Source organism: Alligator mississippiensis, chromosome 5, assembly GCF_030867095.1.
Source record: "Alligator mississippiensis isolate rAllMis1 chromosome 5, rAllMis1, whole genome shotgun sequence".
Lineage (NCBI taxonomy): Eukaryota > Metazoa > Chordata > Crocodylia > Alligatoridae > Alligator > Alligator mississippiensis.
This window is the reverse complement of record NC_081828.1, coordinates 38285740-38298622: the sequence shown is the minus strand read 5'-3', so window position 1 is coordinate 38298622 and position 12883 is coordinate 38285740. Positions and strand designations below refer to the sequence as shown.

General features: G+C 47.3%; 1 protein-coding gene across 3 annotated transcripts in view; it reads left to right on the top strand.

The window, feature by feature from the left end:
- DPH5 (diphthamide biosynthesis 5) overlaps window positions 1-12883 on the top strand; it is a 41623-nt gene that overhangs the window by 12830 nt on the left and 15910 nt on the right. The window lies entirely within an intron of this gene.

Below are 12883 nucleotides of genomic sequence, written 5' to 3'. Positions count from 1 at the left end.
TTCTGGATTTTTTATTCACAAATAAAACCAGTAACTCAAAAACTAGGCAGTATTTTCTAGATATCTTTTATCCATGAAACATTTTGTGTGTATAATAACTATTGTGCTTGTTAGTTTCTTCTCAGAGGGGTGGACAAATGGACAGTGTAATTCTCAAATGGAAGTTGTTATTCTCTTGAGAAATATGCTGCAACTGAAAATAAAATTGGAATGTACTTGATTCTCTGTATGGTGCCCCCTTCAGATTATAAATGATGCCTGAATTCAGGCACCCTCCTAAGTGTCTATTCATTCTCTGTATGGTGGCCAACAGCAAAGAGATAAATGATCTTTGTTTTATCACGGGAGTGCAAGGATGCATAACATGAGGCTTGACATTTTTTTGATTGTTCGTTGCATGGCTGCTAGCTTAGTTAGTGTGGATCTTAAATGCGGTTCAGAAAAGTAGGGACCTATTTAAAATATTTAAGAGAATACCTTGATAATAATCTCTGTGTACATCCTTAAATCTTCTGTTCTGTTCCCTTCTCTTTCTTCTCTGTAGCTGTAGGAAGTGACATTGTTTCAAAGGAAGGAGTGAAAATAACTCCAACCCCACAAGTGGATGATGGAGTGTTTTTGTTTTAAGCGTGTAGGGAAAATAGGTGCTTATTGGCTAGAGAGCCACAGGAACTGCCTGACAGAAATCAGTCGTTGGGGTGCCCCAATATTTATAATAGTTTCCATTGTACAATTCCATAATATACATATAGTTTCTGCTTTTAACAGAGTTAAAGCAACACTCTCTAACTGATGTTTGGCAAGGAAATACTAAATGGCTTCCTTTCACAGGCATCTAGCAAACTCACTCTTTTTTCATACAGAAAAATGTTCAAATAACTTGCATTGTTACTAATCCTATGTATTATAGTTATTTGCAACTTCCACTTCATTATTTTTGTTTGTTTTCCTTTGTTGGTCTTGTTGTTAGTAACAGATTTGTTGGCCCTGTGCTCAGCCCTATCCCTTTCTTGCCCCAAGGAACTTACCATCTAAGGCATTAAACCTGACACTGGCTTCTTAAGTGTGGGCCCCTCTAGCACTCCATCAAAGATGATGAGGCTGAATGGGAGCACAGGGCTCTGCCGAAGGGGACCCAGCAGTGAAAACAGCCTAGGCCAGTCAGTGGTTCTCAACCTTCCTCGACTAATAACGTTCCTCAGAAAATACTTTGTCTTACTTTTCACTCATTTTTTTTTACTACCAAAAATAATAAATCAGTTCTTTTGTTGCAAAGAACTCAGAAAGCTCACAGCAGGTCAGAATGCTTTTGACAGTATGGATTCCTATTTGAAATTTTTGGATTTATCTTGTGAATTAAGTGTAGGTGTTTGCGCTCTTAACAGTGCTAATATTGTTCAGCACTCATGGCACCCTTAAAAGAATCTTACTTGGCCCTTATCTGTTGCGGGAGGAAGGTGCCCTTCCCAGCCTGAAGTAGGGAGAAGCACTTTGTTTAGCATTTGTTTTTAGCAAACAGCAGACACCCCCAAACTTAAATTGAAAAACCCAATGGCTTTATTTTGGCGATTGCCAGAAACTAAATAGCTACAAGCAGTACCCATGCTGTGGCATCTATCCTGAAACATAAATACTAAATGTGACATTAGTAATGACATGACTCCCCTGGGAGTACTTTCTGGGCAAGACCTGCCTATCTGCGTAAGACACAAACTGAACTGTCTTTTAGGAAGGAAATGGACTCCTTGGTGTTAAAATTCTATGTTGAGAGCAGACAGGTGGCAGCTGTCACTTGACTGTATTTAGTGGGTAAGATAGAACAAGGGGTAGCATGAGCTGCTTTTTTGTCTGGCTTCTAGCAGGTGTAAAGTTTGCCCCTGTTGTCTGGAGCTGGTAGCTGGTTTTTAGTGCTCATGGGCATGCAATAGTCTCTCTTTGCCAGTAGGAAAGAACCTGCAGGATTCACAGCCTCAGAGAGTGCAGGTGACTGTTAACTCTTGCATAGCTTTTTCTGAAAGATGGTTGGACCATGGAGCTATTGATATGAGTGGAAGGTGAGAGGTGGCTCTTCTACTGCTGATACAGAAGTGTATACTCTAATCAGGATTTGGTTAAAACAGCCTGTGCTGTGGGTCACATATACACACTCCTGTAGCTGCACAGCTTTATCCAATACTGAGGGAGCAGACCTTAAAGGAAAGGGGAGGATATTTACCATAGCAGTAATCTCTTTCCTTCCTGATGTGTAAGGCATTACCTTCTCATAAGCTAGTCATTCTCACTGGTGTGGAAAATGTGGTGTGGAAGTCCAGCATTACTGAACAAGTCCATAACCAGCTTCCTCAAGAGAACAAACAGTTAATGAAGGGAGATACTCATTAACAAGGCTACTGTAATACATTTAAGATTATGACTATTTACATCTTCCTTCAGCAGTCTGCTTTTTGTGTGTCTTTTTTGTGAACAATTGCTTTTTGAAGCATTGAGTTACTATTATCTAGTGTGCCAGGGATTTCTCTTATGCTTCACCACAAAAAGGGTTGGGCACATAATCTGATTGTGATAGGGTTTTTTCTCTTACTCTGCTAGTAAAAAACAGGAAACACCTTTATAGGTTGTTCTGAAAACTATATGTACACTGAGTTGTAGTGGCTGATTAGGCTCTGTCTGCAAGAAATATGATTACTGCCCAAGCTGCTCACAAAGAATGTTTCTCTTGTCACCAAAGCAATGTTTAATTTTTTCTATGCTACCTATAATATGCAGTTAGTCCTACAAAATGAACCCTCATGCTGTGAACTGACAGTTTCTAGAACTCAGAGAGCAGAAAGGTATTTCTTTCTATTCTGTACATCAAAAGTACAGAATACAGATGAATACAGATGTGAGGAAAAATATATATCCCACTGCAAAAGTTCCCATGCAGTATAGATCTGTAGCATTGTTCTAGAGAATCAGAACAGTGTGGTCATGTTAAAGGCCAGTTGCATTAAAATGCTGAAGTAGCTACTGCATTGTTTCATATAACCTTAAGGTTTTGTAAAGCCCTATAATGCTGGAGTTCTGGAAAAAACATTTTCTTGAGGAGAAACATGGTGGGAAAGTACCATGCGTGGGTTGCCATTAATCTCTGTGGCTCTAGTTAACATCATTTCCCAGTCACTGGGACTGAACTCCATTCTAAATGCCCTGCAATTTCAGATCTGGGTGAACAGAACAGTCCTGTCAGGGAAGATGGGGAAGGGGATGCACTCCCACAGGGTTCGAGTAGAAGGCTTTGATGGTTAGTGATTACTGGGCCACTTCAGCTTTCTTCTGTACAGCAGCTGAGCTGAACTTGTTTAGGCATTAGGAAGTCAGACACTTTGAGCAATGACCTCAGCTCTGCCCCAGCTCAGCATCTTCAAGGAGTCATGGCCTCATCACCATTTCCTCTTGCAATGATATAGCCTGTAGGTACAAGGAAGGGATGGGCTAAGCCTATATTCCACGTGTTTTAGCTCTGCCTGCATTCAGTCTTTCAGACTTTGGGGCTTAACGTCTTGGCCTCTAGATGGCAAAGGCGGAGGTGCATGCTAACAAAACTCAGAACATCTGATTTACACCCACTTTTTTTGCAATCTCAATTGCACATTCTGGATCTGACTGAACAGGTTGCTGACTGGGGTTGTCAGACTGGCAGCTACTATGCAGAAATTTAGGCTGACACAATCTTCCTGTGCACTTGTAGAGCAAATGGTCAAAACTGGTATTGGCAACGGGGGATGACATGGTAGGGGGCCTACAGATCGGTAGCCATCTGGGGGGCAGTGATCACCTAATAATAGAATTCTTTATAAGACGTCGAGTGGGTAAGGCAACTGGTAGGGTGAAAGTGCTAGACTTTAGGAAAGCTGATTTCAATGAACTCAGGCGATTAGTCAAGGACGCAATGCAGAGTAGGAATTTTGAAGTGATGGGAGCCCAAGAAGGGTGGCTGTGCCTTAAGGAAATGATCCTTCGGGCACAAAGGGAGACAATCCCGATGCGAGGAAGAAGAGGGAAAGAGGCCAGGAGGCTTCCTTGGCTGACCAGAGAAATCCTGGGCAGCCTACAGGCCAAAAGGGGAGCACATAAAAAGTGGAAACAGGGAGAGATCACCAAAGAGGAGTATACCTCCTCTGCTCACGCTTGTAGGGAGGCAGTTAGACGGGCCAAAGCTACCATGGAGCTGAGGATGGCATCCCAAGTAAAGGACAACAAGAAATTGTTTTTTAGATATATAGGGAGTAAAAGGAAGGCCCAGGGAGGAATAGGACCCCTGCTAAATGGGCAGAAGCAATTGGTGACAGACAGGGGGGACAAGGCTGAACTCCTCAACGAGTTCTTTGCCTCAGTGTTCCTAAGTGAGGGACACGACAAGTCTCTGCAAGGGGTTGCAGAGAGGCAGCAGCAAGGCGCCAGACTACCATGCATAGACCCTGAGATGGTGCAGAGTCACTTGGAAGAACTAGATGCCTTTAAGTCGGCAGTCCCAGATGAGCTCCATCCAAGGGTACTGAAGGCACTTGCCAATGTCATTGCACAGCCACTGGCAGGAATATTTGAACGCTCGTGGCACATGGGCCAAGTCCCGGAGGACTGGAAAAGGGCCAATGTGGTCCCCATTTTCAAGAAGGGGAGGAAGGAGGACCCAGGCAACTATAGGTCAGTCAGTCTCACCTCCATCTTTGGCAAAGTCTTTGAGAAAATTATCAAGGCTCACATTTGCGAGAGCCCAGCAGGACAAATTATGCCGAGGGGAAACCATCACGGGTTCATAGCAGGCAGATCATGCCTGACTAATCTAGTATCTTTTTATGACCAGGTTACGAAATGCCTGAACACAGGAGTAGGGGTGGATGTCGTATACTTAGACTTCAGGAAGGCCTTCGATACGGTATCCCACCCCATACTGGTGAACAAGTTAAGAGGCTGTGACTTGGATGACTACACAGTCCAGTGGGTGGCGAATTGGCTAGAGGGTCGCACCCAGAGAGTCGTGGTGGATGGGTCGGTCTCGACCTGGAAGGGTGTGGGCAGTGGGGTCCCGCAGGGCTCGGTCCTTGGACCGATACTCTTTAATGTCTTCATCAGCGACTTAGACGAGGGAGTGAAGTGTACTCTGTCCAAGTTTGCGGGTGACACAAAACTGTGGGGAGAAGTGGACATGCCGGAGGGCAGGGAACAGCTGCAAGGAGACCTGGACAGGTTGGACGAGTGGGCAGAAAACAACAGAATGCAGTTCAACAAGGAGAAATGCAAAGTGCTGCACCTAGGGAGGAAAAATGTCCAGCACACCTACTGCCTAGGAAATGACCTGCTGGGTGGCACGGAAGTGGAAAGGGATCTTGGAGTCCTAGTGGACCCCAAGATGAACATGAGTCGGCAGTGTGACGAAGCCATCAGAAAAGCTAATGGCACTTTATTGTGCATCAGCAGATGCATGACGAATAGATCCAAAGAGGTGATACTTCCCCTCTATCGGGCGCTGGTCAGACCGCAGTTGGAGTACTGCAAGCAATTCTGGGCACCGCACTTCAAGAGGGATGCGGATAACCTGGAGAGGGTCCAGAGAAGGGCAGCGCGTATGGTCAAGGGCCTGCAGACCAAGCCCTACGAGGAGAGACTAGAGAAACTGGACCTTTTCAGCCTCCGCAAGAGAAGGTTGAGAGGCAACCTTGTGGCTGCCTATAAGTTCATCACGGGGGCACCAAAGAGAATTGGTGAGTGTTTATTCACCAAGGCGCCCCCGGGGGTTACAAGAAATAATGGCCACAAGCTAGCAGAGAGCAGATTTAGACTGGACATTAGGAAGAACTTCTTCACAGTTCGAGTGGCCAAGGTCTGGAATGGGCTCCCAAGGGAGGTGGTGCTCTCCCCTACCCTGGGGGTCTTCAAGAGGAGGTTGGATATCCATCTAGCTGGGGTCATCTAGACCCAGCACTCTTTCCTGCCTATGCAGGGGGTCGGACTCGATGATCTATTGAGGTCCCTTCCAACCCTAACATCTATGAATCTATGTGGTTGAGACATACAGAATCAGAAGTTCATAGGTCTGTTATACTTGCATCAAAGATGCTAGAGTCAGATAACTGAATATTAGCATTGACCTCCAATTATGCGAGAATACAGGCAAGAAGCAGCTTGTGAATTTTCCCTCTGTCCCATAGTTCTGCACTAGAAAAATTGAGGTAGCACTGAAATGTGAGGCAAAAGAGTAGCTATGTGGATAGCCCTAAAGATCAGGGCTTTCAAGGAGGAGAACTCGAGGAGCAAAGAGGTTGGCTAATGAGAATGAAGGCAATGAGAGAGTGAGGGAGAGGAACTTGGTACTATTTAGATGAAGAGGGATTAACATGAGCAAATCCATCTCATTTTTGTATGCAGTGTCCATTTTGGCAGTTGAATCCAGCTGGCTCTCGTCCTTCATTAGCTGAGAAGTAGCCTTCTCTGCACAGCCTTTGCATGACCGTACATTTATAATCCCTCCACCATTTGGTTGTCTGACTCAACAAGCAGCTGTAAAAGGAAGTGGTCTGGCCCTAGGTGGTCAGCAGCATCTATGGTGTTGCGGTAACCCGTGCTCTTGTCTCATGAACAAATGGTAGAAAGGAAAGGCTCAAACTGGTCCTTTGGCATATCTTTTTCCTTTAGTATGAGGAGCAATGTGGTAGCTCCAGGACCATAAACACCCTTCTTCCTAGTTAGTGCTTCTCATCTCTTTCTTGTGGGAGCATTGTGGGACATACATAATTAGGAGCCAGAAGACGTGTCAGCCACCACTGGGAAAATGGTGTTGCTGGTTACACAAGCATTATTTTAAAGGGAAATTCGGTAAAATGCTAAATAACTTGGCTGGATCTAGGTTTTTTCAAAGTTAACCATGCAATTTTATGTAGATCAATAAATATCTGTCTGGTCCCTGTGTTCTGTATGTATATAATTGCACTAGCTAATCAATTAACATTTCCCAAGGTAACCACATCCTGAAGTAAGTTTCATTTTAGCCAGTCATTGGTATATTTATAACTAAAACCTACAAGTGTAGCATGTTTATGGATGCTTATCAGAGTAGTGCCTGAGCACCTCACAAATGAGGAATTCAACTTCCTACTACCCTTTTCAAGTAGGGAAGCATTATTTACAGAAGGAGAACTGAGGCAGGCAGTGATTACATGGATTGCCTGAGGTCAGACTACAGGAGTAGAACTTTGCATTCTTGACACTCTTACACCTTATCCACAAGATAGTCGTTCCTCTCTCAAAAGTGAGAAACCTCATCCAGAGCATTTTTCATTCATATAAAGTGGTAAACAATCCATCTTCAATGTTGCTTGTTGGTTTTCCTGGTAAAATCCTTCTTTCTTGCTTTCATTATTAAGTAAGCACTTCTTTTGCATATTAAATAAATGCCAACTCTGTGCAACTTAGCCTCATTTGTTGCTTTCATCTGTTGTGCAACATACAGTATGTCATGACTGTATATGTCTGTGAAACAGATGAAATCAGGCTAAATTTGAGTTTCAAATCAGGCACCTGCATTTCAAATTAATAATGGGGTGACGGGGAGGAGAACTTTCCTTTAGTGTCACCATATGCAAAGAGTTTGAGGTTCCCATGCAAAAGCAACGTTACCTGCCTGGAATAAGTCCTAGATGAGGGGTTGACAATGTTTTTGGACAGAGCGCCAAACACGCCCACAACCTCGACTTGTAAGATGTTGGCATGCCAGGGGCAGAGGGTGGGGGAACCATGAGGGGCCCAATCTTTGTTGTAGTAGTATAGCCTCAGCTCCTGCCCCACTGTCTGCCCCAAGGGACATGTGCACGCACTGCCAGCAACTTGCCAGACTGGGGCTCCACAAACCCTGGTGCAGCCACTTGCAGCCTCCTGGCTGCCTGGTACAGCTGTCCCAGGCTCTGGGCAGGCCCTTGTCACTTGCCACAGAGCCCAGGCTGGTCACAGCAGGCAGCAGGGAGGCTGCAAGCAGCTGCACCAGCGTCTGCGGAGCCCTGGCCCTGCTCATTGCCAGCGAAGGGGCACGTGTGCCTTGGCAGATGGCAGAGAAGGGGCCAGGGCTGCACTGCCACAACAAGGATTTGGCTTCTAGCAGCTCCCCCACTGTCTCCCCCAAGGTACCCATGCCAAGGAAAATACCGTTGTGTGCCACACTGTGGCACACGTGCCAGGGGTTGTCTATGCTGTTCTAGATTCTGCAAGACCTCTGCATAGAAGGAGGTTCTCAATGCTCTAGAAGTTGAATCTGGTTCCAGTCAGGCAGTAGCTATTTCTTGAGTTTTGGTCTGAGAGGCCTTCTGAAAGAGACAACTTCTTCCTTCACTTAATGTTACTTTGTTGAAAGACATTGAATTATATCACCCAAAGTCATGTTCGGGGCACTTTCTCCAACTTGACCCACGTGCCCCATCAGTTTTTCTCCCCGTGTCTCCATTCTCCCTGGAAAATGGCTGACAGGCAAAGCTCAGGGATTCCTACTCAGCAGGGATCCTGGCTTTCTCTAATTAAAAAATACAAAATTCTCTGATTTAACGCCCCCCACATTGGTGTAGCATTGCAAAAATGCGGGTCACAGTTGCAACTAACAGCAGTAATTAGATGTTGCAAATATAAATGTTTTCATTTTGAAATATTTACTTTTTGGTTTCTCTGCAACTGTTGCACTAATAGTCTTGAATATGATTTTGAATCTTTTCTGCTATGTATGTTAGCATTTTGTGCTTAACAGTGGGAAAAATCCTTTCTTTTTTTCAATTTCTCCTATTTAGCTTCAGTTCCTTTCCTTTTCATAGATTCATAGATTGTAGAGTCGGAAGGGACCACAATGGATCATCGTGTCCGACCCCCTGCCCCTGGCAGGAAAGAGGACCAAGGTCAGATGACCCCAGCCAGGTGACTATCCAGCCTCCTCTTGAAGACCTCCAAGCTAGGTGATAGCACCACCTCTCTTGGAAGCCCATTCCAGATCCTAGCCACCCTTACTGTGAAAAATTTCTTTCTAATATCTAACCTAAATCCACCCTCAACTAGTTTACACCCATTATTCCTAGTCACTCCCTGGGGCGCCTTAGTAAACAGCGCTTCCCCCATGCCCCATTGACCTCCCCTAATAAATTTATAGATGGCCACAAGATCTCCCCATAGCCGTCTCTTGTGAAGGCTGAAGAGATTCAGCTGTCTCAACCTCCCCCCGTAGGGTCTATCACAAAGGCCACTAATCATGCAAGTGGCCCTCCTCTGGACCCTCTCGAGATTCCCCGCGTCCCTCTTGAAGTGTGGTGCCCAAAAATGGACACAGTACTCCAACTGTGGCCTGACCAGTGCCGCACAGAGGGGGAGCATCACCTCCTTTGTTCTATTAGCCATGCACCTGCTAATGCACGACAAGGTGCGATTGGCCTTGTTGATGGCCTTGTTACACTGCCGGCTCATGTTCATCTTGGAGTCAATTATGACTCCAAGATCCCTCTCTGCCTCCAAGCTGCTGAGAAGGACACTCCCCAACCTATAGGTGTGCTGGGGGTTCCTCCTTCCCAGGTGGAGTACCTTACATTTATCTTTATTAAATTGCATCCTATTTTTCTCTGCCCATTGATCCAACCTGTCCAGGTCAGCCTGAATCTGCTCCCTGCCCTCTGGTGTACTAACTTTCCCCCATAACTTGGTATCATCAGTGAACTTGGAGAGGGTGCTCTCCATGCCCTCATCAAAATCACTGATGAAGATATTGAATAATATCGGTCCAATGACCAAACCCTGCAGGACCCCACTGCCCCCCTCACTCCAGGCTGAGAAGGAACCATCCACCACCACTCTCTGCGTGTGGTCCCTAAGCCAGTTGGCCACCCACCTGACTGTGTAGGCATCCACTCCTCAGTCTGCTAGCTTCCCAATGAGGATAGGGTGCAAAACTGTGTCAAAGGCCTTCCTAAAGTCCAGGAAGATGATATCAGCCTTGTCTCCTGCATCCAGGCAGTGTGTGACCTGGTCATAGAAGGCTACAAGATTTGTCAGGCAGGATCTACCTGTGACAAACACATGCTGGTTTCCCCTCAGCATTGTTTCCCCTGCTGGGCCTGCACAAATGTGTTCTTTGATTATTTTCTCTAGCATTTTCCCACGAATAGAGGTAAGACTGACTGGTCTAAAGTTACCTGGCTCATCCCTTCTCCCTTTCTTAAAAATGGGCACCACATTGGCCCTTCTCCAGTCCTCAGGGACCTGGCCAGAGCACTATGAGTGCTCAAACAGCTGTGCCAGTGGCTCAGCTGACACTGGCCAATTCTTTCAGCAGCTGTGGATGGAGGTCATCTGGGCCTGCTGACTTGTACCCATCCAGCTCCTGCAGGAGCTCCTTAAATATTTCAGAACTAACCGTAGGCGGACTGGTGCCATGTGGACGTCCGTCAATGATCGAGGTGGGAGAATTGGCTTGGTCGGTACATAGAAATACTGAAGCGAAGAACTCATTGAAGAGCTCTGCTTTTTTTCCCGCGTCAACCACCAACTGTCCTCATTTGTCCTGCAGGGGCCCTATGTTGCTCTGAGCTTTCCTTTTGCCTGCTATATACCTGAAGAAGGACTTTTTATTGTCCTCGATTGTTGAAGCCAGCCTGAGCTCAAGCCCCGCCTTGACCTGTTTAACTGATTCCCTGCAATAGCGCGCCAGGGAGATATATTCCTCCTTGGTGGCTGCTCCCTGCTTCCATTGCCTATACATCTCTTTCTTTGCCCCCAGACTCTCCTGGAGTTCCCTGTTCAGCCAAGGGGGCTTTTTTGCCCCCTTACCTCCCTTCCTACGTAATGGGATAGACTCCTTTTGAGCCCCAAGGATCACTCCCTTGAGATACCTCCAACCCTCCTGGACCCCCATATGCTCTATGTTCTTGAGTTGCATCCCCTCACTAACTAGCCATCTAAGCTTGCTGAAGTTGGCCCTTCTGAAGTCCAACACCTTAGACCCACTAATTACTTTACCCACCCTTCGCTGGATAGTGAACTCAACCAAGCCTCGACTCCCAGGCTACCGTGAACTCGCATGTTCCCCACGAGATCATCCCCTGTTGCTAAGACCAGGTCAAGCAAGGCCCTACCCCTGGTGGGACTAGACACTACCTGGGTTAGGTGGAGGTCCTGCACACAGTGTAAGAACCTCTATGAGAGGCTTGTTTTGGCTGTCTGCTCCTTCCAGCAGATATCTGGATAGTTTAGATCTCCCATGACCACCGCCTCCCTCGCTTGTGTGGCGTCAGCTAGCTGCCCAGAGAATACATCGTCTAGCTCTTGATCCTGATGAGGAGGCCTATAGTAGACCCCCACAACCAAGTCCTTTTTCCCTGGCCCCCCCTGGATCCTGACCCACAATGCCTCGGTGTTCCCGTCCTCCACCCCCGCCTTAATGGTGGAAGACGTATACTGCTCCTTATCATAGAGTGCTACCCTGCCACCTTTTTTCCCCACTCTATCACGCCTATACAACCTATACCCCTCAATGCTTACCGCCCAGTCATGTGTAGAATCCCACCATGTCTCGGTTAGTCCGACTAGGTCATACTGGGTGCTAGCAAGCAAGAGTGCGAGCTCCTCCTGCTTGTTCCCCATACTCCTGGCATTTGTATAAAGACATTTTAGTCCCCCAAAGGGGGCTCTTGGTGCCCCTGTGCCTTGATGGCATGTGTTCCCTTTATTACTTACCTGGTGTGGTCTGGTGCCTTGTTAATGGCTTACCAACCCCTTAATACTTACCTGGTGCAATCTGGCATCTTGTTTGTGGTTTACCAACCCTGGGTTCTCTTCGACCACCGGTTCCCCAACCCCCGTCGAACCTAGTTTAAAGCTCTTCGGAGGAGATCAGCCAACCTGCGGGCAATCATCATCTCCCAGGAAGCCTCCTCCGTGGAAGTGCTGGTCTCGGCTGTAGAATCCGAAGCTCTCTTGAAGACACCAACTCTGGAGCCGCCGGTTGACTTCCTTGATGCGGGCACCCCGGCATCTCCGGCTGCTGCCAACCGGAAGGATGGAAGAAAATACAACCTGTGCTCCAGTCTTCTTGAGGCTGTCTCCCAGTTCATGGAAGTCCTTCATGATGCGGTCAGGGCTGGTCCTAGCTGCATCGTTGGTTCCCACATGGACAAGGACCATGGGGTAATAGTCAGAGGGCTTAATGAGAGCAGGAATCACCTCAGTGACGTCCCTGATCTTAGCTCCAGGCATGCAGGAGACTTCTCTCACCATAGGATCCGGTCGACAGATCGGCCTCTCCATGCCTCTCAGGATCGAGTCACCCACCACAATCACTCGGAGTTTCTTCTTCTGCCTGGGCAGTGATCCCCCAGCCTGCCCAGTAGGGGCTACAGGGATCACCACCTCTGCAGGAAAATGTTCCTCCTCTGTCTCCTCCACAGTTGTCAGGGCCCCATATCTGTTCCCCACACGCAATGGGGAAGCAGGCACCAGGCCCCACTGCCTGGATCCAGAGGTGACTGTCCTCCACTCCCCTGCTGCAGATTCCTCGCGTGGAGTTTCACCCGTGGGCATCTGGAGCTGTAAGGAATGGAAATACCCATCAATCACAGTCTCATCATCCCTGATCCCCCTTAGCCTGCTCACTGCCTCCTGGAGTTCCCTCACTTGCTCCTCCAAGGCCCGAAGGTGGGCACGAGGGACAGGTGAGGGGGCTCCCCTCCTCCTCCGATGGCTGGGTCACCGCCAGGCCACCCCTGCAGACAGAGGGGCAGGGCTCCGTCTGAGTAGACATCTCAGAGGAACCACGGGTGGGCAGAGCCATCTGAGCTGCAGCTGCCTCCCATGCTCTTACCTTAGCTGACCATTTTTCCATGCTCTG